Consider the following 6,786-nt stretch of genomic DNA (forward strand, 5'->3'; position numbering starts at 1 on the left):
TTCATGAGCACAATTAAGTGTTCTGGAATTCCCATTCTTCTCAATGCTATCCATAATCTGTTATAGTCCACCCAATCAAATGTTTTTGCATAGTCCATAAAACACAAATAAACATCATTTGGGATTCTCTGCTTTCAGCCACGATCCGTCTGACATCAACAATAATATCCCTCATTGCACATCCTCTTCTGAATACAGCTTGCATTATGGAAGTTCTCTGTAAATATACTGCCACATCCATTTTTTGAATTATATTCAGTAACATTTTACTTCCAAGTGATATTAATAATATTGCTTGATATTTTTCACATTCTGTGGGATCACATTTCTTTGGAATGGGTACAAATATGGATCTCTTCTATCTAGACAGTTGGCCAGGTAGCTGTCTTCCAAATTTATTGTGCAGACAAATGTGTGCTTTCAGCGTGGCATCTGTTTATTGAAACATGTCAATGAACATTGTGTAAATTCCTGGAATTTTTTTTTCCATTTCCTTCAGGGCTGTTTCAACTGCTTTCATCAGTACCATCGGTTCTTGATCATATGGTATCTCCTGAAATGGATGAACAATGACCAACACTTTTTGGTACAGTGACTCTCTGTATCACTTCCATTTTCTTTTCATGTTTCCTGCATCATTCAATATTTAACACATCAACCCTTTCAATATTGCACCTCGAGGCTTGAATTTTTCCCTCAGTTCTTTCAGCTTGAGAAATGCCAAGCGTGTTCTTCGTTTTTTGTTCTCTAACTCCAGTTCTCTCCACATGTCAGTATATTAATTGACTTTTCCTTCTTTAGCTGCTCTTTTAAATATGTTTAGCTCTCTTATCTTGTAATTTCTTCCATTTGCTTCAGCTACTCTCCTTTCAAGAGCAAGTTTCAGATTCTCTTCTGACATCCACTGTGGTCTCTTCTTCTTTACTCTCTTTATAATAGCCTTGTGGTTTCTTTATATATCATGCTTTTTTTTTTTAAATATCATCCCTCAATTCATCTGTTGTTCAGTCATTTTCAGTCAATGTGTCAAATGTATTTTTTAGATGGTGTCCAAATTCTGGTGGGATATAATCATGGTCAAAGTTTGGCTTTCCTAGACTTGTGTTAATTGTCTTTAGCTTCAACTTGAGCTTGCATATGAGCAGTTGACGGTCTGAACAACAGTCAGCTCCTGGTCTTGTTTGGCTGAAGATATTGAGCTCCTCATTGACTCTTGAGCACGGCATCAGGATCGGAGGAATGCTCACTAACATCCTTTTGGACCAAGGATTCTGGTTACCTAGTGCTGCTCTGACAAGACTATACTATTACAAATGGGATTGCCTTAACAAACAGGAGTTTGGAGTCTTTAAGTCCAAGTTCAAAGTTCTAGGCTCTAGGGGCTGGATGAAAGCCCCTCAACCTTGGAGTCTAGCTCTGCCTCCTGCTTCCAGCCAACAGGAGCTAGAGGCATTTCTTCACTATGAGAGCTGCTGGCTTCTGAGGCTGAGAACACCAAGGTAGACAAGTAAAAAGTCACAGTCCCAATGTTAACAAACAACATGGCAGACGATTCATTCAAGTTCATTGTAAGTCTCAAGGTAGGCTTAGCATGGCAGGCTGCTGAACAATGACAAGACTACATGCAGCGTCCAAGCATGCCATATGCTAGAGACCATTACCCAAGGCTTCTGCTTATATACTTGAATCAGGCCACATTCCCTAAGGCAACTACTCAGCTATACCTAGTAGATTCCACCATGGAGTTGATTACCAGTCTCATCATGGGGAATACAACATCCAGCTGCCAAGCCACTCAAACTGGCCCAGCCAAGTTGACATAAAAACATAACCACCACATCTGGAGAGAGTGGTGATTCTGTTCATCACCTTCATGGGTTGTTGTGCGAATACGAGTGATCCTATTCTGAGATCCCAACATCTCCAAGAGGGGTTTTAGTTTTCCTTGTAAAATCCCAAAAGTGGAAACAAAGCGATACTCTTCAAAAGATGAATAAAGAAGCAAATGCAGGAATATGTCAAAGTTGAAACCAAACCCCTGCTACAAAATGCATTCTGAATGATAGTGACCCTATAGGACAGAGTAGAACTGTCTCTTATGGTTCCCAAGGCTGTACATCTTCACCAAAGCAGACAGCCAGGTGTGTTAATCACTGTGTGACCGGAGCTCCTGAGGTACACACATACACTGGCTATTACTCACCACTAAGACACACGTTATGGAATCACTCCCAAGCATACTACTGCGGCGAAGGAACAAAATGTATAAAATTACATCATAGATAATTCCATTTATACAAATTGTAGAAGATGTAACCTAATCCAGCCCTGCCCTAGAGGATCTTCAGGGCAGCAGTCAGTTGCATCATGAGGAGCACAGACTCAAATCCTGGGATTGCTGTTACCTAGTAAATGCTTTTGCACACCTCACAGATTGCAGTGAACAACTTTGTTTTTTACATCTGGAAAATGGAGGTAGTGTTGACATGTACCTCATATGGTTTGTGTGCATATGTGAAAATGAATAAGATAATGGGTACTAAGGGTTTAGCTCAGCACAATCACATAATAAGAAATTGTTTTCACAAATGCTGTCATTGCCATAAACTTTCTCAGAACACTTATGTCTGCTCTGAATCACTGCTGTCTCTGAAGTCATCCAACTCCACACATTGCTATGTAGGAGGAGGATATGCAAATAGGACCCCGCCCTCAGCTGATGAAAACCAGCCCAGCCCCAACCCTGCAGCTCTGGGAGAGGAACCACAACCATGGCATTCCAGGTGACCCCATTCAGTGATCTGGACTGAACACAGACGAGTCTCCATGGAGTCTGTGCTGAGCTGGGTTTTCCTCATTGCTGTTTTAAAAGGTCATTTCATGGAGAGCAAGTGCATGTGAATGGGCATGAATGAGAGAAACAGGGGGCATGTGTGACAGTTTCCTGACCAGGATGTCTCTGTGTTTGCAGGTGTTCACTGTGAGGTGCAGCTGGTGGAATCTGGGGAGGCCTGAGTCAGCCTGGGGGGTCCCTGAGACTCTCCTGTGCAGCCTCTGGATTCACCTTCAGTAGCTCCTGGACGGGCTGGATCCGACAGTCTCCAGGACAGGGGCTGTACTGGGTTGCACGAATTAACACTGAGAGTTCCAAGACTTATGGAAGTTGTGTGAAATGTCGATTCACCATCTCCAGAGACAATGCCAAGAACATGCTCTATCTGCAAATGGAGAGTCTGAAAGTCGAGGACACAGCCATGTATTACTGCACACATGTCACAGTGAGGGAAAGTCAGTGTGAGCCCAGACACAAACCCCCTCTGCAGGGAAGGGGTGGAGCTACAGGGGCAGTAAGGTCCCCTGAGCACAGGCTTAAGGCACAGGAGCTGGTGCAGGTGGAGGTTACTGGCTGCTGTCCTGTTGTGGTCTGGGGATTAAACTCCATCTCACAGTTTCCCCAGGAAGTCCGTTATGCATGTCTGTGCCTACCCTGTATGTCTCTGAGTTGGTGAGCTGTAACAGGAGGAAGCAGTCTCACAGGCAGACACAGCAGCCTGTCTCCTACAGAGGGGAACTGACTGCCAGGGGAGTCTGGGATCAGAGCTCAGACTGCAATCACGTTAACTTGTAAAGTCATTCCCAGTCATAATCAGGACAGATGGAATCTCTGGATGGCAGGAATGTTTAAGCACTTGACCACTAGTGAAAGACTGGTGGGTCAAACACAGTGACACCATGGGATAGAAGCCTGGGGATCTTGGCATTGTCATATATGTGTGTGTGTGTGTGTGTGTGTGTGTGTTTGCTGCCAGAGATTATAAACACACCCACTCACACACACACACACAGACACATATTTGGGAGCTCTGGTAGCGTAGTGCCTAATGCACTTGACTGCTGACTAGAAGGCTGCCAGTTCAAACTCACCAGCCACTCCTCAGATGGAAGATTGGGCAATCTACTTCCATAGTGATACTGCCTCGGAAATCCAAGGAGGGGTCGCTATGTGTCGGGTCCGACTCAACGACACATAACAACAACATATATATATTTGGGTTTCCAAGACGCTATCACTATGCAAGTAGATTGCCCAACCTTCTTTCCAAGATGTATATGCATCATGAATATGTATATTTATACATATTGTATGTGTGTGTGTGTGTGTGTGTGTATCCACCTGATTAAGTTTACATGGATTTCAATGAGAAAACACTATTATGAAAGAAAACACACAGAAGACGACAGAGGCTGGTGGAAGGCTCAGCTCTCTATGAAAGTCTGATCCTGAGGGTAGAAGAGAAAGATAGACATTTGGGTGATGCTTTCCTACCCATCTATGATGGATGAGAATTGTCCAGGAAGCTTATCAGGTGGCCTCTATCCAAAGGCATGATGGCTCCTCCTAGACCTCGGGTTGGGGAAGACATCAGGACTCCAGACTCTGCCCAAACCAGGTGATGGGGTCCAGAGCACTGAGCTGGCCCCTTGCTCCATCACACTCCCAGCAGTTGGAGGGATGGGAGTGACACTATCAGGTTTAACATTCTTAACTTAAACCTTTTTAGGTGTGATCATGGACATGATCATGGACAGCTTTGGGATGAGTTTGTTTCTGGATTACCTGGACAGAGATGTTCCCTTCAGTGGAGACCTTCTACTGTGTAAACATCAGTTTCTCCCCCCGGCCAGCTTCTCTCCCTCCATACATTGTAACTCTCATTACAGAGACTGTCTCGCTCTTCCCCCTCTTAGGTCTTAGTCTCCACTCTACCCCAGCACAATAGGAAACCAGCCCTTATAATATTTTCCTTTTTCTTTTTGTGGTGGATGTTAATTCCTATCATCCAAACTATCCAAAAAATACATTTTTTTTTTTTTAATATTCACTCTAGGAGTTAACATCTCTCCTTGATTTTCCAGGGGAAAGTGGACACCACGCCTGTCCGGGGGTAATATGATCATAGAGGTGCTGCACAAAGAACGCTTCATTATTTGTGTCCAACAAGCTCTGTTTTTGTTTATTTAATTTTTAATTGCCTGTTTAGCTTAAACAGCAAGCAAAAGGGTAAAAGTTAGAATAATGGATAAGAACTCAGTAAAACTTTGAAAATGAAATGAACATATGAAACTACTTCCACATGCAGCACAGATTTGTTTGCTTGCTATCCTTCTCATGGATCTTCCAAAGGAGAGGGTGATGCACCCCAGTTTGTTTTCTTTGGAAGAGGTGTGATATCTGGGAATGCACTGCAGTCACCAACATCTCAGCACAATGAAGTCAAAATAGAAAATCATGTGATAATATTGATCAAACCCTGCCCATCCCCCAGACACTCCTGACTTCAGGAATGGCCTTTACTGGTCACTGGGAGAGTCTGTGAAAACTTGACATATTCTGATGAGATTTGTATGTTTGTTTTATTCTTAAGAGCCTGAGGCCTTACGGCCCACTTAACCTGGTTGATAAATACCTTCATGGTAACAATGTGATTTATCATGAACATCTTGTTTTCTGTGACTGAGGCCTCATGTACCCAGGTAGTTTATGCAAGCAGTGTGGTTTATCAGGAACACCGGTGTGTCCTTGGGGTCAGGGGCTGACCCTGTGTACCTGAGGTTAGTCACATAGTATCTGCATGTCTGTGTGACTGACTCCTAATAAAATCTGGATGTCAGGGCTCCGGTGAACTTCCCTGATTGGCTATCCTCTTGCCCTGTGGTCACCCAGTGGGTTGAATTTTGTGTGTCCTTGGGACTTCACTGTGAGAGGACATGGCAGCTTTGTCCTTGTTCCCAGACCTGACCCCTTGCACTTTTCCTTCTTATGATTTGTAATCTGATTATTTCACTGTAATGAGCCCTATGAGTGCATGTATCAGCTCTTTATGAGGTTGGTGAGTCTTTCTCGTGGGTCATCCAGCCTGAGGTTGGACTGGGAGTCACCTGGAACTTCATTCTGTGTGAAGGGTTTCATGGATCCTGCCACTCCTCCAGCCCCATTCCCATCTGGATCCTGCACCTGGATGCCTGTCAGCACCTGAGTCTCAATCCCTACATTATAGCCTCCAGGATGCTCTTGATCACATATAATGATGCTCTCCAGACAAAATGAAGGAACTTTCAGTTAGGTTATGGCCTACATTCCCTTAACTGCTGTTAAGTGCTCTCTGATTTATTTTGCATTATTGTTTACACTTTACATACACTCATGGCTATCAACACCCAGTTACCATCATGATTACTTATGAGACTTTTAAAATCTACCCCTAACTTATTAAATAAAAATGTTTGGAAAAACTGGGTCTTTGCTTCTGCTCTATATATGTGCCAACAAGAGAGAACCACAGATGATAAATATTGAGAGAGAAAGATTGAACTGGAGACAGGTAACAGACCTATCAAAAGATAGATAGATAGATAGATAGATATGGATTCATAGATGGATGGATGCATGGATAGATGGTAGAGAGAGAGGCTGAGTCATAGGTTCCAGTGTTTCCATGTGTTCAGGTGTGTGCACTGAGGCCAGGGAGATGGGATCCAGGCCAGGCCCTCAAGTCTTCTCTCCTTGGAAAAACCTGAAACCACCTGCAAACACTGCATCCTGAGGCCTTCGTCAGGAGGTAGGTGCCACATACGGGCGATCATTATAAAGAGGAATGAGATGAGGCATAGTAGTGGGGTGTGTTCCATCTGCATGTTCCCGGCTGGGACAATAGAGGATGGTGCTTGTAAGAGAAAAGTTGCTTGGCCTGAAGCAGAAACAAGAGCATGGGAATAGGAGGAAAC

Source organism: Orycteropus afer, unplaced genomic scaffold, assembly GCF_000298275.1.
Source record: "Orycteropus afer afer isolate SDZICR_OR568_19922 unplaced genomic scaffold, OryAfe1.0 scaffold01404, whole genome shotgun sequence".
Lineage (NCBI taxonomy): Eukaryota > Metazoa > Chordata > Mammalia > Tubulidentata > Orycteropodidae > Orycteropus > Orycteropus afer.